At 39.7% G+C, this 27,172-nt stretch overlaps 1 protein-coding gene across 8 annotated transcripts in view; it reads right to left on the bottom strand.

The window, feature by feature from the left end:
- plekha1b (pleckstrin homology domain containing, family A (phosphoinositide binding specific) member 1b) overlaps positions 1–24,948 on the bottom strand; it is a 268,696-nt gene extending 243,748 nt beyond the window's left edge. For all 8 annotated transcript variants that reach the window (XM_051922852.1, XM_051922853.1, XM_051922854.1 and 5 more), the window contains exon 1: positions 24,792–24,948. The gene's annotated coding sequence lies outside the window, so the exon portion shown is untranslated. The remainder of the gene's footprint in view (positions 1–24,791) is intronic.
- Positions 24,949–27,172: the final 2,224 nt, after the last annotated feature.

Here is a 27,172-nt window from a genome sequence, read left to right as displayed (position 1 = left end):
ACATCCTATGCAGAAGAGTTGATCTGAAAGGAAACTGACGACTGCAAAGTGGTGGCAGGGGAAAGTGTAGTTAAGCAGCATAGGATGGTGGTCTGTATGATGACGTTGCAGATCAAGAAGAGGAAGAGAGTGAGGGCAGAGCCAAGGATCAAATGGTGGAAGTTGAAAAAGGAAGACTGCAAGGTTGAGTTTAGGGAGGAGGTGAGACAGGCACTGGGTCGCAGTGAAGAGTTACCAGACAGCTGGGTAACTACAGCAGATGTAGTAAGGGTGACTGCAAGAAGGGTGCTTAGCGTGACATCTGGAAAGAGGAAGGAGGGAAAGGAAACCTGGTGGTGGAATGAGGAAATACAGGAGAGTATACAGAGGAAGAGGATGGCAAAGAAGAAGTGGGATAGTCAGAGAGATGCAGAAAGTAGACAAGAGTACAAGGAGATAAGGCACAAGGTGAAGAGAGAGGTGGCGAAGGCTAAAGAAAAGGCATATGATGAGTTGTATAAGAGGTTGGACACTGAGGAGGGAGAAAAGGACCTGTACAGATTGGCTAGACAGAGGACCCAAGCTGGGAAAGATGTGCAGCAGGTTAGGATGATAAAGGATAAAGATGGAAACGTACTCATAAGCGAGGAGAGTGTGTTGAGCAGATGGAAAGAGTATTTTGAGAGGCTGATGAATGAAGAGAACGAGAGACAGAAGAGGTTGGATGATGTGGAGATAGTGAATCAGGAAATGCAACGGATTAGCAAGGAGGAAGTAAGGACAGTTATGAGGAGGATGAAAAATAGAAAGGCCGTTGGTCCAGATGACATACCTATGGAAGCATGGAGGTGTTTAGGAGAGATGGCAGTGGAGTTTTTAACCAGATTGTTTAATGGAATCTTGGAAAGTGAGAGAAGGCCTGAGGAGTGGAGAACAAGTGTACTGGTACCGATATTTAAAAATAAGGGGGATGTGCAGGACTGCAGTAACTACAGGGGAATAAAATTGATGAGCCACAGCATGAAGTTATGGGAAAGAGTAGTGGAAGCTAGGTTAATAAGTGAAGTGATGATTAGTGAGCAGCAGTATGGTTTCATGCCAAGAAAGAGCACCACAGATGCAATGTTCGCTCTGAGGATGTTGATGGAGAAGTTTAGAGAAGGCCAGAAGGAGTTGCATTGCGTCTTTGTGGACCTGGAGAAAGCATATGACAGGGTGCCTTGAGAGGAGCTGTGGTATTGTATAAGGAAGTCAGGAGTGTCAGAGAAGTACGTAAGAGTGGTACAGGATATATACGAGGGAAGTGTGACAGTGGTGAGGTCTGCAGTAGGAGTGACGGATGCATTCAAGTTGGAGGTGGGATTACATCAGGGATCGGCTCTGAGCCCTTTCTTATTTGCAATGGTGATGAACAGGTTGACAGACGAGATTAGACAGGAGTCCCCGTGGACTATGATGTTTGCTGATGACATTGTGATCTGTAGCGATAGTAGGGAGCAGGTTGAGGAGACCCTGGAGAGGTGCAGATATGCTCTAGAGAGGAGAGGAATGAAGGTCAGTGGGTACAAGACAGAATACATGTGTGTAAATGAGAGGGAGGTCAGTGGAATGGTGAGGATGCAGGGAGTAGAGTTGGCGAAGGTGGATAAGTTTAAATACTTGGGATCAACAGTACAGAGTAATGGGGATTGTGGAAGAGATGAAAAAGAGGTGGAATGGGTGGAGAAGAGTGTCAGGAATAATTTGTGACAGATGGGTATCAGCAGGAGCGAAAGGGAAGGGCTACAGGACAGTAGTGAGACCAGCTATGTTATATGGGTTGGAAACAGTGGCACTGACCAGAAAGCAGGAGACAGAGCTGGAGGTAGCAGAGTTAAAGATGCTAAGATTTGCACTGGGTGTGACAAGGATGGATAGGATTAGAAATGAGGACAAGGATGGATAGGATTAGAAATGAGTACATTAGAGGGTCAGCTCAAGTTGGGACGGTTGGGAGACAAAGTCTGAGAGGCGAGATTGCGTTGGTTAGGACATGTGCAGAGGAGAGATGCTGGGTCTATTGGGAGAAGGATGCTAAGGATAGAGCTACCAGGAAAGAAGAAAAAAGGAAGGCCTAAGCGAAGGTTTATGGATGTGGTGAGAGAGGACATGCAGGTGATGGGTGTAACAGAACAAGATGCAGAGGACAGAAAGATATGGAAGATGATGATCCGCTGTGGCAACCCCTAACCGGAATAGCCGAAAGAAGATGATTATATTTTGATGGCAATGACTAATGCATAAGATAAGATATTCCTCTCTATTCTAATCCTGTGATTTTATACTATACATTACAAACAAAACATGCACGCTGAGCCGAGTTCTGACACACGCTATACGGTGGTACCTCATACGTCAACAAATGTAACCTTGAACATTCCAGAGCTCGAACACAGATTTTTTTTACAGAAATTTGATTCAGAGTTCGAACGATGCTTCTATGTTTGAACTGTATGTGCAATTAAAAAATGCAGCAACAGATGGCGCTTGCCCAGCGAGCATAAACAACATCTGCTGTGCACCCAACTCGTCTCTCGCTCTTGCTGTGAAAGCATCTCATCTGTTACGCTTGTGTGTTTTCAGTGCTTTTTTCATTTTAATTAAACAAATTAATTTTGGTGCATTTGGTTCACTATGGCATCCAAAAACAGTGTGGAAGCAATGAAGCAAGGAAGGTTGTAATATCGACGATTGAGGTAAAAAAGGAAGCATGAAGGTACAGTAAATGCAATTTACATTTTATTATACAATATTTACATATTTTATTTATTGCTTTCCTGTTTTAATTTATTATTTTGAACAATTGTGTTATTTTTTTTCCTTACATTATGTGTATTTGGTGTTTAAGTTTATTGAAATATGTATTATTTACAGTCTGGGAATGGATTCATTCACTTTCCATTATTTGTAACAGGAAAAACCGATTCAGACTTGAACAATCTCTACTTAAACATATCTAGCTATTTTCCAAAACAACTAATTCAATTACAGTTACAACTTCCAAGCAGTACTTTGTGGAAACCAACAACCAACCCAGAATAGCATGTCAATCTCCTTTAGGGCATATTCAACCACATTCATACACTAAATCACTAACACAGGACCAATTGTGACTTGCCAATTAGCGTAACCTGCATTATTCCTGAAATGTGAGGCAGAAACCCAAGCAGACATGGGACGAGTGTGCAAAAACTGCATAGAGGTCATGTTCTGATATGGATTTAAACCCATAGCCCTGGAGCTATGAGGCAGAATACAAAGCACTGCACCACTGGGCCTTAGCCTCTACAGCCAGGGTCACACTACATGGTTTCTCTAATAATTTTTAGTCACAGCCTTCATTTATATAATCTTATGAAAATTACGATACATTGTAGACAGTCACAACATACATGCCCATTTCTGGTCTGATTTTCTCATAGTAAGTCACTATTTGTACAGATGGGTTCTTTGATAGCTTTCAGGAAATATGAAAAGCAAAGCATTTTGGACTTAGCAAACAAAAGCAAGGTCAGCACAGGCACCTGTTCAACATGTCATGCTTGTAGTATCATAACGGAGTGAAAAACAAAGAAAACTGTCTAGACTGTAGCTTACACCACTGTTCTCCACTTTGACTGGCTACCAAAATGAAGTGACATTGCAGTAGAGATAGAGAGAGAGATTAGATAAATACTTCATTAATTCACATACTCCAGCAGCAGCATACTGATAAAAACAATAATAATTAAAGAGTGATAAAAACACAGTGCAAGTTTAAAAAAAAAAAAAAAGCAAGGTGGAGAGTGCAAGGCAGGTATAATAGACAATAATCTTGTATAGTGTTAACATTTCCCCCAAAAACCGGGGTGGAACTGAAGAGTCGCATAGTGTGGGAGAAGAACAATCTCCTCAGTCTGTCCGTGGAGCAGGACAGTGACAGCAGTCTGTCGCTGAAGCTGCTCCTCTGTCTGGAGAGGATACTGTTCAGTGGATTCTCCATGAAGGACGCCAGCCTTCTAAGGAAGTATAGTTGGCTCTGTCCTCTCTTGCACAGAGCATCAATATTGGCAGTCCAGTCCAATTTATCATCCAGCTGCACTCCCAGGTATTTATAGGTCTGCACCCACTGCACACAGTGACCTCTGATAATCACACGGTCCGGGAAGGGCCTGGGCCTCCGAAAATCCACCACCAGCTCCTTGGTTTTGCTGGTGTTCAGGTGTAGGTGGTTTGAGTCACACCATTTAACAAAGTCCTTGATTAGGTTCCTATACTCCTCCTCCTGCCCACTTCTGATGCATCCCACCACAGCATTGTCGTCAGCAAACTTTTCCACGTGGCAGGAGTCCGAGTTGTATTGGAAGTCCGATGTATATAGGCTGAACAGGACCGGAGAAAGCACAGTCCCCTGCGGTGCTCCTGACCACAATGTCAGACCTGCAGTTCCCGAGATGCACATACTGAGGTCTGTCGGTAAGATAGTCCACAATCTATGCCACCAGGTATGAATCTACTCCCATCTCTGTCAGCTTGTCACTAAGGAGCCAGGTTGGATGGTGTTGAAGGCGCTAGAGAAGCCCAGAAACATAATTCTTATAGCACCACTGCCTCTGTCCAAGTGGAAGAGGGATCGGTATAGCATATAGATGATGGCGGACCTGTGGCCTTAGGTGGTGAAGCAGCAGACATTCCATTGTCTTCATCACATGTGACGTCAGGTCCAGGCCGGAAGTCATTCATCTCACTAGGACGTGATACCTTTGGGACTGGGGTGATGCAAGATGTTTTCCAAAGCCTCGGGACTCTCCCCTGTTCCAGGGTCAGATTGAAGATGCGTTGTAGAGGACTCCCCCAGGCCTTCAGCAGTCGTGGCGATACTCCATCTGGACCCACTGCTTTGCTGGCCCGAAGTCTCCTCAGCTCTCTGCTTACATGCGCTGCTGTAATTGCGGGTGGGGGGAAACTCTCTCCTATGCTGGTATCAGCAGAAGGATGGATGGAGGATGCAGTGCTCTGAGGTGAGAGGGGGTTAAGGTGGTCAAACCTGTTAAAGAAGTTGTTCATAAGGTTCGCTCTCTCCACATCTCTCTCGATGGTGGCACCCTGCTTCGTGCTGCAGCCAGTGATGATCTTCATCCCATCCCACACTTCCTTCATGCTGTTATTCTGCAACTTCTGCTCCAGCTTTCTCCTGTACTGCTCCTTCGCCTCCCTGAGCTGGACTCAGAGTTCCTTCTGCACGCGCTTGAGATCATGTTGATCACCACCTTCAAAAGCCCATTTTTTCTAGTTCAAAAGGCCCTTGATGTCACTTGTAATCCATGGCTTGTTGTTAGCATAGCAGCGTACTGTTCTTACTGGAACTACAATGTCCATACAGAAGTTGATGTAGTCAGTAGTGCAGTCAACAACCTCCTCAACGTTCTCACTATATGATCCCTGCAGGATATCCCAGTCCGTAGTTCCAAAGCAGTCTTTCAGTGCCTGCTCTGCCTCAGGGGACCACTTCCTGCATGAGTGTGTGGTAGTAGGTAGCTCCCTCACTCTTGGTTTGTAGTGAGGCTGAAGCAGAACCAGGTTATGATCTGCTTTCCCAAGCGCAGGCAGCGGGGTGGCACTGCATGCGTCTTTAACGTTTGCATACAGTAGATCAATAGTCCTATTTCCCCGGGTGTTACAATCCACATACAGGGAGAAGGCAGGTAATGTTTTGTCCAGCGTCACATGGTTAAAATCTTCAGAGATTCGCACAAGCACCTCGGGGTGCTGTGTTTGTAGTTTAGCAACAGCGGAATGGATGATGTCACCCGCTATCTCCACGTCTGCGTGAGGAGGGATGTAAACAGTAACAACAATGACGTGTCCAAACTCTCTGGGCAAGTAATAGGGATGCAGACTTACGGCCAACAGTTCGCTGTCCCTGCAGCAAGTGGAGATTTTAACTTTTACATGTCCAGGGTTGCACCACCTTGCATTCACATAGAGAGCGAGTCCTCCTCCTTTCTGCTTCCCGTAGGTATTTGCGTCTCTGCCTGCTCTAACTGTGCTAAACCTGGGTAGCTTCACCTTAGCATTTAGAATGCTAGTTGTTAGCCACTTTTCTCAAAAAAACAACAAACTACATTCTCTGTAGGTCCCGACATTTTTCACCAGCACAGCCAGTTCATCGATCTTATTTGGTAGTGAGTTCATATTTCCCAGGATCACAGAAGGCACCGAAGGCTTGTATCGCCACTTTCTCGCTAGCCGCTTAGCCTTTAGCTTAGCGCCGGCTCTGCTGCCATGATACCACCTTCTTACTTCGTCAGGTAAATTGGGAACCACACCAGCATGGGCCTTTGTTTTCAGCGCTTGAAGTTGATTACCTGAATAGACTAGTCTCGGCGTGTAAAAATCCATGTCCAAGTTGTAAGAAAAAGGTAGAAATATAAAGTCATACACGGAGCTTCTGGAAAGGTTGCAACTCAAGGCGGCGCCTACCATTACTATGAGTATTATATATATTACTATAATATTAAGTATTACCAGTACTTTTCTGGGATAATATATGGGAGATGTCATTTAAAGCGCACATTACAAATTTGTCCAAATCATGTTTCTTCCATCTTAAAAATGTTGGGAAATTAAGGCGCTTTCTAAATAAACAGGATTCTGAGAAATTACTTCATGCATTTATTCCTAGTAGAACTGATTACTGCAATGCGGTGTTCACTGGAAGTTCAAACTGTTCTTTATACAACCTCCAGTTAATCCAAAATGCTGCTGCAAGAACTATTTAAAAATCCTCCTTTTAACATATAAAGCATTAAATGGCCAAGATCCAGCTTGTCTGAACTTATTATGACTTACAAACCAGAGCGCACATTAAGATCTCAAGATGCCAGTCTGCTTAGGATTCCAAGAATTAATAAAACAACAGTGGGTGGTCGAGCTTTTAGTTACAGGGTTCCTAAACTGTGGAATGGTGTGCCTGCTACTAGTGCTGGGCGGTATCACCAAAATACTATATCACGGTATTTTTCAAAATTATACCGGTTTCACGGTATTCAACGGCATTTTTTTTCCACATTTCCACTGCAATTACTGTCTAAGAATAACTTATTCCACTGTCATGAGAATTGTACACTGTACAAAAAAAATGTTAATATGCACACAAGTATTAATACAGGTTTGCATGGCCCCATAAAGTGATAGTTTTCGAGGGGGTGGCATTAATGAAGAGAAGGAATCACATAGCATGACAGTTGCAGTCAAAATATAGAGCCTTTTTATTGAACAATGTTTGCAAACAACTTAAACTAAAATTTTGACAACATATTTTCAACCAGGCGGCACAGTGGGTAGCGCTGCTGCCTTGCAGTTGGGAGACCTGGGTTCACTTCCCGGGTCCTCCCTGCATGGAGTTTGCATGTTCTCCCCGTGTCTGCATGGGTTTCCTCCGGGCACTCCAGTTTCCTCCCATAGTCCAAAGACATGCAGGTTAGGTGGATTGGCGATTCTAAATTGGCCCTAGTGTGTGCTTGGTGTGTGTTTGTGTGTGTCCTGCGGTGGGTTGGCACCCTGCCCGGGATTGGTTCCTGCCTTGTGCCCTGTGTTGGCTGGGATTGGCTCCAGCAGACCCCCGTGACCCTGTGTTCGGATTCAGCGGGTTGGATAATGGATGGATGGATATTTTCAACCATCCAAAGAGGCATTTAGACTTAGTAAAATATCCAGAGGTGCTTGTCAAAAGTTGTATTGCACTGAACATGTCTTAGAAAAGGAATAAATAGTAAATATTTTTGTAAATCATCTACACTTTGTTAATGTTAACAATCTCTGTCCACTGACATGTTAAAGTGACTTTTTAAACAACTTTACCATCATTAAACTGCATAATATTTAAACTAATAAATAATAACAATAAATTACATAATAGTGCAACTTCCAGTAATAATACTATTACTTCCAAGACTTCAATCCCAGGTGCATTACACAGGATTCACTAAAATAAAATAAAACAAGTGCAACTTGGTGATGACATCTAATATGGACCTTGCTTCAAGCTAAGCTATATACATAAATAATAAAACTGCAACTTGCATCTATAATGCTATTTGTGGTATAGCCCTACAGAAGCGCATTTGGGCCATAGTGAAGAGAGAAAAAAAAAAAAAAAACTAAATGTCGAGATTTAAGTCGACATTTTCACTTTATTCTCAGATTATTTTATCATTAAAGTAGAATGTTGTAAACTAAACTTCATCCTAAAATCAAGGTTTAATCTATTAGATTTTCTCAAACTCCATTATAAGTTATGTAGCACATTAAATGCTTTGTGTTAAGTGTTCCCCGACCCAGCTGTTAATCGCTACGCGCTTCTTAAACTGTCTTCCTCTCTAAGAGGCAGCGATCGCCGCACAGAATACATTCACTTCATGATATTCCTGCTCTCTGAAAATGTAGAATGCTAAGATAATTTTTCATGATGAAATGCATTAAAGCAGGTATTAAACATGCACGGTAGTGTGGCAGTAGTGTTGCTCCCTTGCAGTAAAAGGTCCCCAGGTATATGTTCAGTGTAAAGAACTTTATGGCTTGTGTGACGAGGCTCCTAAAAACTGGATGTATGAATGGGTATAGCACAGGTTTAACTTAAATATTGTGTAAATATGATCTAGTGGTCGAAGACACAAACACAGAATTCAATGGATGTTCTTCTGAGCGGGCTTTCTTTATTGCATGCGTGTTGTCTCTGTCTGACGTACCAAACCCCCAGTGCCTATCCTTCCTTTTTCTTTCTCCACATAACCAATCGCCACACAATAAACGTCTTTGTGAAATTAAAACTAGTTATAAATTTTGACCACGGAGTGTTCAGAACTTTAAAAAAAAATCTTTGTTATACATGTTTAATTATGCCATCCATTCAGGGTTGCGCCCATCCCAGCAAGCATTGTGTGCAAGGCAGGAGGAAATCCTGAACGTGGTACCAGCACATCACAGGGTGAATACGAGCAATACATACGCTAGCAGGGTTAATATAGCATAACAAAACCCGCCATCCTACATGACTTTAAAAGGAAACTGAAGCACGCCGAGTAAACCCACCTAGTAAAACATGCAAATTCAAAGCAGGGAACACCCGGGACCCCACTGCTGCAAGGCAGCAGTGCAACCTCCACACAACCGTGCCCCCACATGATTAATACATGCTTTAATGCATTTCATCATGAAAATTATATCAAGTATTTATCTTAGCATTCTAAATGTTCAGGGAGCAGGAATATCATGAAATTAACGTATTCTGTGTGCTGTCTGCACCTCCTCTTAGTGCAAGAGGAAGTCAGTTTAAGAAGCATGTAACGATTAACATGGCTCTGGGAACACAACACAAAACATTTAATGTGCTACATAACTTATGACGGGGTTTGAGAAAATCTAGTAAATCAAATATTCATTTTAAGATGAAGTTTAGTTTTACGATGTTCTACTTTAACAACAAATCTATATTAATAAAAGGCAAAGCCCTCACTGACTGACTGACTGACTGACTGACTCATCACTAATTCTCCAACTTTCCGTGTAGGTAGAAGTCTGAAATTTGGCAGGCTCATTCCTTACAGCTTACTTACAAAAGTTAGGCAGGTTTTATTTCGAAATTCTACGCGTAATGGTCATAACTGGAACCTGTTTGACTGACTCACTCATCACTAATTGTCCAAATTCCCGTGTAGGTGGAAGGCTAAAATTTGGCAGGCTGATTCCTTATAGCTTACTTACAAAAGTTAGGCAGGTTTCATTTCGAAATTCAACACGTAATGGTCATAACTGGAACCTCTTTTTTGACAATATGCTGTAATGGAAGGCAGCTTGATGGCCGTGGGAGGCGGAGTTGAGTGTCACGTCATCACGCCTCCCACGTAATCACGTGAAAAGACTGTGAATGCAGTAGGGAGAAATGAAGTAAGAGCCGCAAACAGCGAAGAACAAAAAAATTCATTAAACAATTGAGAAGGGAGCGAGTAAAGCATACAAGTATCTTCATAAGGGAAACAAAGCACCGTGTAAAACGTAAGTTTAAATTAAGTTTATTAAAACGCTCCCGTTAAGGATTGCAATAACATATTCACGAGATAAAAGAACGCAGTAGGGAGAAATGAAGGAAGAGCCGCAAACAGCGAAGAGCAAAAAATTCATTAAACAATTGAGAAGGGAGCGAGTGAAGCATACAAGCATGTTCATAAGGGAAACAAAGCACGGTGTAAGATGTAAGTTTAAATTAAGTTTATAGAAACGCTCCCGCTGCGGATTGCAATAACATATTTGCGAGATAAAAGTTTAATGAGAAGACACGAGGTATAAACGAACCACACGCCGTGGCGCAACGTTAGGGGCAACTGTTTCAACCATTCTATGATCTGCTTCTCGCAACTGAAAGACGGCACATGGCGGATGTTAGCCGACTTGCTGACCGCAACGTTAGGGGCTTCAACTCTGGCGCTGACGATAGAGATTCGATTCACGAGAGGTGATGCAGTGAGTGTGTATGCCTGATGAGCCCAGAATTAGGGAGAAACACGTGTCGCATACTCTTTGCATTATTTGAAAGTAAACTATTAAAACCATTCTATGATCAGCTTCTGGGAACAGAAAGAGGGCACGTGGCGGATGTAAGGCGACTTCCTGACCAACCACAAGCGTAACCTGGCAGGTAACCACCCATACAGTCAGATTGTGATTCAGAAAACGAATGCCATGAATGTAATTACCATGATCTACATACTGTCAAACAAACGAAACACACGCCGTAGCGCGACAGCTGTGAAAAGCGAGGTTCACAAAAAAACAGATCCTTAACAAATTGTTATTGGTATATTTTCGATCCGTTTAAAAAGGTTTTCTTTTCTTCTTAAAAAATTAAAAGCAGTACTTCGCCGCAACGAAGCGCGAGAATTTGGCTATATATATCTGCTTCTCGCAATTAAAAGAGGGCACGTGGCGGATTTTAGACGACTTCATGACCAAACATAAGTGTTACCTGCCAGGTAGGGTTACCACTTTTAATACAAAAAAATAAGGGACGCATACTGCAGCGGGTGCCATGTCCCAGTGCCAACAGTTTGCAGACTCTACTTAAAAGACCCGCCCTCCTCACTGGACAGTTAAAAAGACCAATCAAACTAACGATGACATCAAGTATTACCCAATCAAAAGTAGGAAAGGAGGCATCTTCATAAAATGCGTGTGGGATGATTTGCTTGAGACGCTGCTTTAAAAAAAATGATAAAAAAAATACGGAACAAATCCCGTCCCGTATTGATTCAAAACGGGACGCGCAATTTCATTCTCAAATGCGGCACGATTCCGTATTTTAAAGGACGGGTGGCAACCCTACAGTGCCAGGTAACCACCCATACAATCAGATTGTGATTCAGACTAGGAATGCAATGAATGTAATTACCCCGATCTACATACAAGGCGAAAGTCTTGCAACATTCAAAGATGATGGTTTGGGATAAGTACACCATACAACATAAAAGAGCTTATGAAGCCTTGAACCGAAAAAAGCAAGATCTCAGAGATCGTAAAAAAAAAAATAGGAGGTAATGTCGTTTTACTCGCTGTAGATTTTAGTCAAACATTACCAGTTATTCCACGAGGGAGACCAGCAGATGAACTCAACGCGTGTTTAAAATCCATGCTTCTCCCACGCTCGGTTATATGTCGCGTGTTCTCGGGTAGGTACACCAAAAAATGTATACATTTAAGCATGTAATGGGCAAACAAAAAATGAGGTATACCCGAAGGCACTGCAGTAGTATACATATATACACACATATATATATATATATATATATATATATAATAATATATGTGTGTGTGTTTATGTATGTGTGTATATATATGTTGATATGTGTGTATATATATATATATATATATATATATATATATATATATATGTATATATATGTGTAGATATGTATATATATATGTATACAGTAATCCCTCGCTACTTCGCGGTTAACTTTTCGCGGATTCACGACTTCGCGGGTTTTTAAATACAAGTGATTGCCCGCCTATCGCGGAAGTTATGTTCCAGACCCATCAGCAACAGGAGAAAATCCGCGATATAGAAAGACCATATAAATAAACATTTTTATAGTTTAAGCCTTAAAATACCCATCCCACATGCTTTAAACACATGTAAACTTATAAAACACACTTTGTTAACACATATGATATGTGGATGTCGGGCTAAGGATATTAGTATCATCTCACTATTATAAAACATTTTAACTTCACGCAAGACAAGACAGTGAGACAGGAAAATTGGTGATGTACAGGATTTTAAATTATTGACAGGCAGAGCGACAAGCAGCACAAAGCCAGCACAAAGTCCACTTCTCCTTAGCTTTCATTCAGCTCCCCACCCCCTTGACAATGCGAACTGCGCCTCCGGGGAGGGGGGATTTGAGCGAACGTGCGTTCAGCCCTCACAAAACCACACACACACTCCTCCTCCTTCCGAACGGCGCAGAGCGGCAAGCAGGCATTTTGGCAGAAGCAGCACAAAGTCCATTGCAAGCAGGCATTTTGGCAGAAGCAGCACAAAGTCCATTTCTGCTCAGCGTGAGTTCAGCTGCCCCCCTTCACAAAGCGAGTGCAGACACATTGACGTCTGATCGCTGCGTGCAGTGTGCAGTGTTGGTCCTGCGGTGTTTAAGAATGTAGAAAGTGTTTAAGAGCATAGGAAGTGTTTATAAGAGTGTGGGAAAGGTTAACAAGAGAGTGAGAAAGGTTTATAACAGTGTGGGAAGGGTTTATAAAGCCTTAAAATATGTATAAATAACAAAATAAATATAGGTCGCTACTTCGCGGATTTTCACCTATCGCGGGGGGCTCTGGAACGTAACCCCCGCGATAGGTGAGGGATTACTGTATGTATATACATGTTTATGTGTGTGTGTGTGTATATATATATATATATATATATATATAAAAGACAGCAACACTTATAACAATGACAACACAATTATATTGACAATCATGTTACGTTATTTTTAAAATGTTTCCTTTTTTTTTTCATAACCTCTTTAACACACTACTTCTCCGCTGCGAAGCGCAGGTATTTTGCTAGTATTATATATATATGTGTATATATATATATGTGTGTATATATATATATATATATATATATATATATATATATATATTATATATGTATATATATATATATATATATATATATATATATATATATATATATATATATATATATATATATATATATATATATATATATATATATATATATGTGTATATGTGTATATCTATAATAATAAAAGGCAAAGCCCTCACTGACTGACTCACTCACTGACTGACTGACTGACTGACTCATCACTAATTCTCCAACTTCCCGTGTAGGTGGAAGGCTGAAATTTGGCAGGCTCATTCCTTACAGCTTACTTACAAAAGTTAGGCAGGTTTCATTTCGAAATTCAAAGCGTAATGGTCATAACTGGAACATATTTTTTGTCCATACACTGTAATGGAGGAGGCGGAGTCACGTATCGCGTCATCACACCTCCTACGTAATCACGTGAACTAAAAACAAGGAAGAGATTTACAGCACGAGTCACACGCGGGAACGAAGGTAAATGACGTTAATTTTTGACTGTCTTTTAATACTGTGTAAGCATACATATTAACACATGTGCAATTACACGTGTGCATTTACGGGGTGATTTCTCAGGCTTAAAAGCTCACCTTTTATCAAACGCAGGAACAAAGGTAACTGACGTTGTTCACTGTCTTTTAATACTGTGTAACCATACATATTAACACATGTGCAATTAAACGTGTGCATTTACGGGGTGATTTCTCAGACTTAAAAGCTCGCCTTTTACTAAAAAGGTAAATGCAAAACTATTTTCAATCAGTTTATTGAAACGCTCCCGTTAAGGATTGCAATAACATATTCGCGAGATAAAAGAACGAAGTAGGGGGAAATGGAGGAAGAGCCGGAAACAGCGAAGAGCAAAAAATTAATTAAACAATTGAGAACGGAGCGAGTGAAGCATACAAGCATGTTCATAAGGGAAACAAAGCACGGTGTAAAACGTAACTTTAAATTAAGTTTATAGAAACGCTCCCGCTGCGGATTGCAATAACATATTCGCGAGATAAAAGTTTAATGAGAAGACACGAGGTATAAACGAACCACACGCCGTGGCGCAACGTTAGGGGCAACAGTTTCAACCATTCTATGATCTGCTTCTCGCAACTGAAAGACGGCACATGACGGATGTTAGCCGACTTGCTGACCTCAACGTTAGGGGCTTCAATTATGGCGCTGACGCCACATCTCAGTGCCAACACTTTGCAGACTGTACTTGTAGTACTAGGGTGTTGTACCGTGTTACCCATTATGAATGTAGAGAAAAGCCAAGCAAAATGACACCTTTTTTTTTATTAGCCAATAAAAGGTGTCATTTTGCTTGGCTTTTCTCTACAGACTCTACTTAAAAGACACGCCCTCCTCACTGGACAGTTAAAAAGACCAATCAAACTAACGATGACATCAAGTATTACCCAATCAAAAGTAGGAAAGGAGGCATCTTCATAAAATGCGTGTGGGATGATTTGCATGACACGCTGCTTTAAAAAAAAAATGATAAAAAAAATACGGGATAAATCCCGTCCAGTATTGATTCAAAACGGGACGCGCAATTTCATTCTCAAACGCGGCACGATTCCGTATTTTAAAGGACGGGTGGCAACCCTACAGTGCCAGGTAACCACCCATACAATCAGATTGTGATTCAGACTAGGAATGCAATGAATGTAATTACCCCGATCTACATACAAGGCGAAAGTCTTGCAACATTCAAAGATGATGGTTTGGGATAATTAGTACTTATTAAGTACACCATGGCACATAAAAGAGCTTATGAAGCCTTGAACCGAAAAAAGCAAGATCTCAGAGATCGTAAAAAAAAAAAAAAGGAGGTAATGTCGTTTTACTCGCTGTACATTTTAGTCAAACATTACCAGTTATTCCACGAGGGAGACCAGCAGATGAACTCAACGCGTGTTTAAAATCCATGCTTCTCCCACGCTCGGTTATATGTCGCGTGTTCTCGGGTAGGTACACCAAAAAATGTATACATTTAAGCATGTAATGGGCAAACAAAAAATGAGGTATACCCGAAGGCACTGCAGTAGTACTCAATGTAACTTTACTTCTTAAATGTTAATGTTTTACTGTTTAATAATTTATACGCTTCTTATATATTGTTCAAATTCTTTTATCAAAATACCAGTGACAGCGCAATGCACGATAACATGGAGTGAATACACCATACGCATCTGCCCACGGCCGCCCTGGTGTGCGCAGATAGGAGTTGATTCTAAAATAAAATAAACATAAAAAGAGTAATACAACCATCACCCATAAAGCAGATAGCAGACGTGACGTATTATATGTGTACCAGATTTCAAGTCAATAGGTGAAACGGTTTGCAAGCTACAGGTGATTTAAAATCCTGGACAGACCAACGAAAAGCCACGGTAGCAAATTATAGAAGAAGATTTTACTGTTTAATAATTTATATTTATATGAAATGTGCTTCTTATATATTCATATTCTCATATGATAATGATGTTAATGTTGTTTATATTGATTTCTATGTTATTGTAAGTGCATCTATGTGTGTATATGTATGTATGTATGTATGTGTATATATATATATATATATATATATATATATATATATATATATATATATAAAATATATGTGTATATGTATATATAATATATCTGTATATGTGTGTATATGTGTGTGTATATGTGTATATGTATATATATATGACAGCAACACTCATAACAATGACAACACAATTACATTGACAATCATGTTACGTTATTTTTAAAATGTTTCCTTTACTTTTTCATAACCTCTTTAACACACTACTTCTCCGCTGCGAAGCGCGGGTATTTTGCTAGTATATAATATATGTGTATATGTATGTATATATATATATGACAGCAACACTCATAACAATGACAACACAATTACATTGACAATCATGTTACGTTATTTTTAAAATGTTTCCTTTACTTTTTTATAACCTCTTTAACACACTACTTCTCCGCTGCGAAGCACGGGTATTTTGCTATTACATGAATAAAGTCAACATGTCGACTTTAATCTCGACAAATGGCGAGAATAAAGTAGAAATGTCGACTTTATTCTCGTCATAAGCGTCGAGATTATAGTGGAAATGTCGAGAATAAAGTCAACATGTCGTCACACTATTACACAGTACCCAGGTATATTACACAGTATTGAAAAAAATAAAACAAGTACAACTTGGCTTGCAGTATTATCCAGTAGTATAGAAACAGTATTCACACATTTGAACATAATGGTCCACATCCAACCTTTTAAATCCAAAGTATCTCCAGACAACAGACGTGACTCCTTTTTCCAGCAAAAGTTCTTCTGTGTCATCATGTTCAACTTTATCGTCTGCTACAGCTTTAGTTTCGGAATGTTCTCTGTCCATTTTCACCACGCAATACCTCCACTAACGCATGTACTCCGTTGTATGCTTGTTTAGCGGTGTAGCAGTGAAAAAGAGCTCCCGCGCAACACCTCCACTAACGCATGTACTCCATTGCATGTGTTTAGTGGTGTAACAGTGAAAAAGGTCCCCCTTAAACAGTTTCCCGCTGTGCCACGTTCCAAACGTTGTTTAAGCAATTTTAACCGGTGTTGCAGTATAAGAAAAATCCATATCATAACAAAATTAAAAAATGGTTTTCGGTATGAACCGGTATACTGCCCAGCACTACCTGCTACTAGAAGAGAGGCCCCTTTGGTCTCTGCTTTTAAATCCCAGCTGAAGACTCACTACTTCAGTTTAGCATATCCTGACTGGAGCTGCTGAAGAACTGTACAGACTGCATCTCAGTTGTTAGTCATTAGCACTAAAACATAGGTAACATGATAGTTATAATTTCTCACTAACCCACACCTATTCTGTTTCTCTTCTCGGTACTCAAATGTGGCACTTGGTGCCACAGCCCACCTTCCAAGTTGTTTTGCCTGCCTACGGTAAAGTCATCCCTGATGGAGGATCGCAGGAATCGTGGGGTAGAGGGGTCCTTTCATCGGAATGGCTGGCCCAGTGCTGTTTCAGCTGTGGAATGGCCAAATGGGGGAGATAGCTTGATGGCTGAGGTCGCCAGGACTCTAAACAAATCCAAATCATATTATGTGATATCAACTACTGTTAAATTCTGCTCCGTACTTGTAAATTTTTTATCTTTATACTATACGGAGGATTTGTTCTGCTCTGTGTATTGTATTGTCTCCCTTCTTTTTGACACCCACTGCACACCCAAACTACCTGGAAAAGGGTCTCTTTTTGAGCTGCCTTTCCTAAGGTTTCTTCCATTTTTTTCCCCTACAATAAAATAAATTGTATTGTATACTTTGATCAATTCAGCTGACAGATGTCAGATAACAGGCCTTCCCAGAAAGACTTGTCAAGCTGAACAGGAGTGCAATGTGTTCTGGAAAGATGAAAGGCAAAACAGAATTTGGGGTATTTTGCTCAGTTAGAAAATGCAGTTTTTGATTATAAAAGGAAAATAACCTTGACTTTGTGATAATGATTTTAATAACATTTTCTGTGTGTTTTGAGAAAACTGTAAATTCTACTACTGAAATGAAAACAAGCTGGGCCAGGAGCTCATTTTGAGTGAGAAAGAGGGAGAGTGGCTGCATTTTATTAGACTTTTTTAAAATGGGTTTTCTTAGTTTAGCTGCTGTTTTGCTAACATCTTGTATGCTCCTAACCACTCCGCTAACTGAAACAGACATTTACAGCTCTTTCTTTGCTGCTAGACAATTGGAATAGAGCTCTGTCACTGGCAAGAAATCTTTTTCTTTTCATTTTCGATTAAGAATATATAACTTTTAATAAAGGAACTTGGCTATATGGGAACTGTCACCTGGAACTGAATGACGACTGTATGAATCCACCCAGATTGTATAATTCTCTGTATCGCTTATGTGGTAACTGGTTTTGATGTGAAGAATTATTTAGGTGAAACCTTAAATCAATGTCTCTGTCTAATTGCTAGTAGCGAGCTGAGAAATTAATATTTGTCATTCCTTTTCTAACTGTGGTCCCTTAAGAACTCAGGGGCACATCTTTGAGAAGCACTCCGTTAGTGCAAAACTAGAATGAACTAAAGTAATGGAAGTAAAAAAAATCCCAAGTCAGTAAAGCACCCTGCTGATAGATATTCCTAAATATGAATACAATATGGACAGTCAAACAGGTAAGATATTACAGGTAATTACTGTATAGCTAGTTTTGATTTTTTTCTGCTACCACACATTAAGAAAAGAGACTAAGGCCGGGTTTATACTTAATGCGACGCATGCTGCAGGGGATGCTCTTGCTATGCAAGCGTTGTAGTGTTTATACTTGCGCACATACTTTGCGTACATCTGGAGGAATCCACCAGGTGGTAGTGAGAGATATTATCACGGTGAGAACATGTTCGGCTTCTCTGTGGTGAATTGCCTAGAACACCCATTAAATTCCGATGACGCCTTACCGCAATAACTCTGAAAAGGATGTTTATTGATTAAATCCAGGAATGTGTCCATTCCACCAAGAAATGGGTACGAGTGAGAAACAATCCCTGGACGAGGCCTCGGCTCATCGCAAGGTGAATACAAGCACACACATACACAAATCTGCATATCTTTGGAAGGAAACTGGAGCACACTGAGGAAACCCAGCAGGAAAACATGTAAACTCCAGGCAGGGAATATCAACGACGTGACTCCCTGTAAGACATCAGCGCTAACGCTCCGCCACTGTGTCACCCCATGTGTGTAATTATTAACAGTATTCATTATTTAAACGAAATTACCGATTTATCTGTAAAATGTAATATACATACTTTAATGCTTTTCATCATGAAAGTGGTATCAAGTATAAATCTAAGGATTCTAAATGTGCAGAGAGTTGGAATATCATGCATTTAATGTGCTCAGTGTGATGATCTATTGCTGGCGATTTGCTGCTGTCAGGAGCAGTGGAAGCCTTAGAAAAAAAGATGGAACAGAAGACGGTATGTGAGAATTTTAAAACGTATCGTGTCATTACGATCGGGAATATGCGACGCTTGAATATAAAAGCACCATGAATACATCTGTATGTCGGCATTTTGCTTCACCACATCGAACCATTTATCAAATATCAAAGCGCGCACACCGATCTCGTAGGATCCGCAAAGCGGCTTTCTGTCACATGTAGATAGTAAACAGAGACTCTGACGCCACATTCCAACTTTTAGTACACTGCGCCCCCCCCCCCCCGACTTTTTGCTGGTACTGCAACTCGCACACGCATCACATTAATTTCTGAGGACCTGCTCAGAGGATGCATCAAATGAACGCTCAGAACGCGTGGCAGCCATGATGCGGGCGCATACGCGTTCTGAGCATGAAGTATAAACGGGCCCTAAGAGGTTAGTTGGGTGCATGTCGTAGGTGATCTGAAAACACATTAAAACAAACAGCAAGAGATCTAGATTTTGATTTGGCTGATGAAGAAGTCATTAAGGAAATATGTCAATGAATCCATGCAATTCCATTTCATGTTATTTGATACCCTGAAAGACAACAGAATTCAGTAATTGTAGTCATTAATTTTTTAAAAGGTTTCTGAATAAAAGTCATCCTGAGGACTGCAGTGTGACACTGGCTATAGATAAAGTCCCAAGCAGATGCAGCTAAAGCAGGGTTTGAATGGGGCTTTGAAAAAAAGCAACCTATTTTTCTCTGGAAAATGCAGTCCCCAACACTAAAAAAATCTATTTTTTTTTCGTGTAGCACTATGGACTGTATACCTGGCTGCACTTCTAGAGTTATAACAGCACAACTCTTAATACAATTCCATTGATCTTTAAAGCAATAACCAAGGTAGTAACACAAGTGTTGGAAAAACAGCCTTTACGTTCCATTTCCTCATCAGTCAGCCCATCGATCTCCCTTCTCATGAATTAAATGTGTCATGTTCCAATTCCCTTTGTTTTCCCGATTAACAAAAATGTCAGCCATTCTGTCCTACATGAGCAGACAAGCCTATGCATGCATGAATTCAGCATTGTGGATTTAGAAAGCAGTATCTGCTATCATGCAGTGGAACTGCCAACTAACTATGGTACAATAATATGAAGCTGTCAAAAGGAAAAAAATATTAGAAATAGGTGTAAAATGGAAAAACAAAAAGTCAGGCTTCTGAAGTCTACAAGTTAGTTTAATTACCTGCTAAGTTTTAAAGCACAATGTTCAGATGTCTTCAGAACTATAGTCTAAAGATTGAAGTTGAGCAATAAATAATATATATATATATATATATATATATATATATATATATATAAAAACAGCTGTTATCTAGCCTCCAAATTACTATTTCTACACAGAGAACAAAGAAAAACCTAAATATAAATGAGTTTGCATAAATACCTAAATGACATAGCCTCAGCCATGCCATGTTGCCCCTAGAAGACTCACTACGAGAGCAGTAAACTTGTGGATAGGATCTACTGCTTTCTAGCAGCTTGTGTACAAAAAGTGGTGTGCAGAAGTTAGGATCTCCTTAATGTGGAGAGGTTTCAAAGTGTCAGTCCCCTGACCGTAAGTCCCCTAGTAATGTCCTTTACTCCAACAATACCTTTGACAACTATTAAGCCAAAAATTAGTTTTGTCTGTACTTAAAATGTGGCGGTAAAATTAATTAATTATGGAATGTGCGCATTTCTGTTTTTTCATTTAGTACAATTACATTTATAATACTAAGCACTGATATTTGAAAAAGTAATTGACTGACTGACTGAATTTTGAAATAAACAGTTAACATATAATGAACAAATGCAGTTATGAGTAACAAATGACATTGATTGTGTGTAAAACACTGAATTTATAACTTAACTGCCTCTGCAAAATTATTCCACCATTTTATAAATTATTTTCATGGAGCTTGTAACTCAAATAACTAAATTTAGCTTACTTCCACCAAATTGCTGTCGAGAAACAAAGCAGATAATTCAGAGGCATTTTAAACACACCAAGGAAGTGAAGAAACTTAAGTAAAAAGTCAACTAAATGGATTTCAATAAAAAAAATTCACACCTACTCTAAGGTCAACACTTCAAACATGAATGCCAACGGCTACTCATTATATCAAATAGTGAGTTTAAATGACTGAATAAAACAACTACTCAGTTGATATTACTGAAATCTTTCCTGTAAATTATTTAAATGTGTTGCTTAAGGTGGCATATAAAAAACGTAATGCAAAAGAAACAAAAGGAACCAATCAGATCACTAACTGTATCGAGTAACTTATGTAAATTAACTTGTGAAACAGTGTCTTTGCGGGACCTTACAGGAGAGAGAATAATAATGCAGGAACTACCCCTTTACTCACATTTGAAGAAAAACCACAAATGCTAGTTTGCTGCTTGTCATGAGGTTTCAAAATATTATTGACAAGTAAAAAAAAAAAAAAAAAAGACATGCCTTAAAGTAGAAATGAAAAGATTTTTGTTACAAATAAAAACATCCCACATCAAAACTATAACTAAACAGCATCACCAACATCAACTAACAAACATTTATATTACTAACAAAATTTCTGCTGGATAATTTCAGAACACACTACATCAAAATTGACAACAGTGACATCCCAAAGACATGCATGTTAAGGTAACTGGCATCCTTAAACTGGCCTCACACTGTATTAAGGAGATATGCACGTGCCTTGTAAATCATTGGCATCCCATCTAGGCAAGGTTTCTGCCTTGTACCAGAGGCTATTAGTTCCAGCTATTAAAAAAGCAGCCCTTTTCTGCAACATACAAATTCATAAATTAAATGACTTAATGAACTGTAGTTATGCCAGTCCTAAACACATACAACATATTTAATGTTTAAGTAGGTAAGTTCTATAAACTCTCATATGGCAGATATGAGATTTACTGTAACTAGGAAGTGTGAGTACATAAGTTTAATTCTAGAATCTCTTTCTTAAAAAAAAAAAAAGTAATCTTTTTACATAAAAAAACATGCCAACATGAAACTGCCCACATCATATCTTTTAAAACTTTTCACAATTTTGACTAAAGTTGCCACAAGATGGGGAACTTCATAAAGACCCTAGGACAAATAAAACTGCTGCAAAAAGCACAGCCTTTTCAAGATGTCCAAACAAACTCTGCATTAACACCAAGGCTGAGGACTTATTATTTTAGCATAATGAATTCCTCTTAGAGCTGCTGGTGAAGCTGTACAAATTTCCTTTAAATAACCGTGACAGTTGTTGTGATTGTTTCTTGCTAAGACTTTGCCATTCTCCTTCTATTTTCAGTTTCCTGTCATGGCACTTAGTGTCACTGCCACTAAATTACTCCTCCTGGCCTTGAAATGGGATCTCAAGGTGGAAGAGGAACACTTGCATAATCAATGCCAGACTTAGCAACAGGACCTCTTTGTACTCCATCAAAATTAACACTACTTGTTAATTTACCCTGTTACTATCAAGAACCTCAGTACAATAAATGTAATTAGTGAATAGTAATTGGCGACACTTACTAAAATGTCAGGCTTTCCCAACATAAAGCCTGAAATGACAAGATATTAGATCATTTTCACATTTAAAAAGATCTTATACACAACAGTATTCAATTAAAAAAAGCAAATTTATCATTTTAGGGAAAAACAATTTACATATATATTTGTGGATCAGTTCTTCTGCACAACATCCTTAAGTGAATTTTATTTTAATATATTTAAATTATGGTTTAAATGTAAGAAATCTCAATTTATAAATGTGAAGGTGCTATATAAAACAGAAATCGCAGCTTATCTGTAGCAGTCTTCAGTCAGGTTTAATGATGTTTCCTTAAAAATTTTAAAAGGTGGCATTTTAGAAGAAAATATAATAGTTTGGAGTTTCCTATCGATTCTGTGTTTTCTTGATTTTTTTAACTGCATAGCAAGTGAGCACTTTCATGTGGGTGGGGTCCAGTTTTAGAGGTCTTGTTATGATGGTCAGAATCCTTCAGCCAATAGAATAGCTTTTCTATAAGAAATATTACATCCAACACTGAGGACATTTATCCAATGAATGTTTCAGCAGACATTTGTTAAAAATCATTACTGGGACTCCTTTATACCAACAGTAATACATCTTTATAATGCCTCACTGTGACTATGACTGCTCTTTATCTTTTGAACCAAGTTAGAAGTTTTCTTTCTTTTCAGTTATTCTGATGCATATTTAAAAGGAAGGGTTGTTTATCATAATATAGTTTTTATTGTAAAAGGCCAAATTTCCCATACAAATAAAGTGCAATCAAATCTGCAGTATCTTTTCTTTTACGTAGTCCTGATATACATTTTTAAAAATGAACTGACCACAAAAATGAAACATTGTCTGAATCTTGAAAGTTGTGTTTACAGTGCCAGATTTTTAGGAACACTTTTTTTTTATTGACCTCCCTTAAATAAGCACACAGAAGGGCAGGGAAATCAAGAAAAAACTAAACAAAAGTTGAAAATGCTTAGGGAAAACCTGATTAATGTTTAATTAAATACAACATGTCAAAATAAACGCAAGCATTTGACTTGAATAACCGACTAAAATCATTACTGTCCCCTGGCCATATGTTTTTTGCTTAGGAGCTTCCATGTGTTCACAACACAGAAAGTACAGCCCTTGGCAGTAGACTTTCTGGGGGGTTGTTTGCAGTCAATAAAGTATAAATATAATAACATGAAGAAGTGCTCAGCAAGTACGAATGTCAGCTACAAAGAACACAATAATGGGAAGTGGAGCATCGTGACTAAAAATGTAATTTTAATTCATCTGACTGGTACTTCATGAAAACTTACAAAACGCTGGTAGGTGTGTGTGTGTGCGTGAGACTGGGGGCCAAAAAAACATGCATCGGTATATAAAATGTGTTAAACTGCATGCATGATTTTGTGCTTTTATGATTTCATTACATACAACAATAGAAGTTAATAAATAATTTAAAATGGTTCCCACGCGACCTTGTTAACCAAATGGACAAATGTTTTTTTGTTACTGTTGGAGTTTCCCCGAGATTCATTTTTAATTTGCTTAATAGTTAAGTGAAACTGTCAAGAGGTCCTAACTTCAAACAAACAGGTTAAAAATACGTAGGAACACATTATATCATGCAGCGGTAAATTAATTAAATTACAGAGAGGCGTACCTGCGCCCACCATTAAGTAAAAATAAAAACTTGGCTTTTCTGTTCCAAAATAAGGCATATCCACCCTGGTGACAAGTCTTCCCCCGCAAACCACGCCAAACGCGTTTCAAAACTTTGGCACCCAGCAATATTCTTCATACTAAAAGTTCTTTCCCGGGCCGGCCACACCCCCCGCCTTCTCAACTTCCTAGGAAAAAAGGGGTCGCTTACCTGCGGCCCCACCTCCAGCAGCAGAGAGTAGATTTCTCCAGAACGAAAAGGGTGCAGCTAACCTGCCACCGCACCCCTACCACCTAATAATGTTACGGTATAGCCGTTACTGAATATACTTCATACACATACATATATAATGTATTTACTATCCTTTTGTAATCGTGTCCCCCACTCCCAAATCTCCTCTTTTAAATATACGCATAGTGTAACAACAGACATTAAGTGAGCAACGAAGCAATATATCTAACACCTCTGAACTTACTCAGTTGTCTTCAAATTGGAAAATCTGGATGATGCTCCACGCAGTCACACAAAAAGACGAATAGCTAACCACGAACTAATAAGCACGACTACAAACCCGCACCTACTGCACACACAGTCCTTCTGACTTCCTACTGATCCCGGGAGCGCGACCAGCGAGTGGCGGGGCCGTTCCGAGACAGAGCGGAAATGTAATGCTAGGACCTCTGGGAAATGAAGTCCTTGCTACTTGTCTTATTTAAAAGTTGATACTCATTTTAACGCTATAGGTCAGGATTCGAAACTCATTTCCAGACGCTGGTCAAAAGTCATTTAAAAATGCTCAGGTACGACATAAGGTTGATGATTTTTTTCAGTTTAAACTGAATTAAAAGCAAAGGTATTGCTTGTAGTAGTGTCAGAGTTTGGGTAAGGATGTTTAGTTCTTAGTTCTCCGATGATCGTTCCAGGATGTTAATGTTGTAGTATTGTGATTCCAAATTGGCCCTGTTGGAGTATGAATATTAGTATGTGTGTTTGATTCTTTCTGTAAGAATCTGGCACCCTGACTAGGTATGGCTCTAGATCTTGAATTGGTTTAAGATGGTTTGAGAATGTTATTGTTAGTTTTATTTTAATTTTTACTTTTATTAACTAATCTGCAAGGTTAGGAAGGTGATCAGTCGTTAGCACTGCTGTCATATGGATCAGCTTCTTGGACTTGAGAACAAGCCAGGTTGTGATCTGTGGAGTACACACATTCTTTCCAAAAACATACAGTATATGTTAGGTTAACTGTCAATTTCAAAAGGACCCTACCTTGAGCATGGGAAAGGCGCTATATAAATAAAATGTATTATTATTATTCCCTAAGTGTAACTGTGGGAGTATGAGTGAGAGAGGAGTGGGCCTTGTGATGGACTTGCTCCTCATCCAGGGTTGGTGGAGTGGTGGCTCTGAGGCTAGGGATCTGCACTGGCAATCGGAAGGTTGCCGGTTCGAATCCCGTAAAAATGCCAAAAGGGACTCTGCTCTGTTGGGCCTTTGAGCAAGGCCCTTAACTTGCAATTGCTAAGTGCTTTGAGTAGTGAGAAAAGTGCTATATAAATGCAAAGAATTATTATTATTATTATTGGTTCCTGCCTTGTACTTTGTGCTCCTGAGATAAGCACCAGCTCACCTTGACCCTGAATTAAATTAGCAAATTCAATGTGCTTTAATGTAATTTAAAATAGTTCTCATGTTCCAAAGGTCTAGCAAATTTACAATATTTCAAAATAAGTACAGCTAACTTACTGATTATTAATCAGACTTGTATTTTTTCATTTGCACAGCATTTGGTTCTTCCAAAAGATGTTGTGTGAGGGGAATGTCCCATGTCATATCAGATGTAAGCACTTTTTTGGATAATTAGAGTAACAGAAGAGGGGGCGCTTTTATTCGCCTCCCTCAACCAGCATTGCCAAGAGGGTCAAAATAAGCAAACCGGTGTTTTAAATAGCTAAAGCATACGGAAAGGGATAAACAAAGGGAGAAGACAAACATACAAAATAGGCAAAGCGGAAACAACCCACTTCTGCCTGTCTAGGTCCTGCCAATATTGAGGTAGGCCTTGTTTAATGCTTAGATGGCTTGCCAGCTCAATGTACCACATAATAAGTAGTCTCTCTCTGTCTTTCTCTTCACCTGTCCTCTTTATGTTTGGATGGGGTGGTGGCTCTGAGACTTGGGATCTACACTAGCAATCACAAGTTTGCAGGTTCGAATCCTGTAAATGCCAGAAATGACTCTAGTCCTTTGAGCCTTTGAACAAGGCCCGTAACCTGCGATTGCTTTGTCCTGGGTATAACGTTAATCTGCAGGTCCTCCAATTTACAGGGATAACTTGGAGGTCGGTGGCAGGATTGGTGCTCTAGCCACAGTAAAAACCGTCACACTGTTCCAGTGTGGTGCTGAGGTGTCACCCTCTGCACTTGGCTTCCAACCCAGGTGGTTCATTGTGTGGTGAGTGTGGCAGTGTGCTATCAATGCATGCTCCCAACCCCCGACCCTTTTTATGTTAGTAAGACCTTGCCAGGTTCAATTCCTTATCTAGATTCGCTGGACCTCTTCCCAGGGTTACTTCTGACTTGAACCAGGATCAGCAGTGGGTCAATAAAATCTCTTAGCCACCCAGCCATAGTTTATTGTGATGGTGCCCTAGATCAATACACCTCTAAATCATCTTTAGTCCTTAAAAGGTCAGGATGTTTAAACAGGACTAGGACATTGCTCTTGGAACATGTGCTGCTTGTGGAAAATTACTGGCTTCCTGTCAGTATTTATTTTAAAAGTGGCCATATGGTGCACTTTATTATCCCATTGTCTAAGACCTCTTTCTCACCTTCAGAATGACAGGCATTC

Source organism: Erpetoichthys calabaricus, chromosome 2 (assembly GCF_900747795.2).
Source record: "Erpetoichthys calabaricus chromosome 2, fErpCal1.3, whole genome shotgun sequence".
NCBI lineage: Eukaryota > Metazoa > Chordata > Cladistia > Polypteriformes > Polypteridae > Erpetoichthys > Erpetoichthys calabaricus.
Note: the sequence above shows the minus strand (reverse complement) of the source record. Positions and strands in the feature narration are given on the sequence as shown.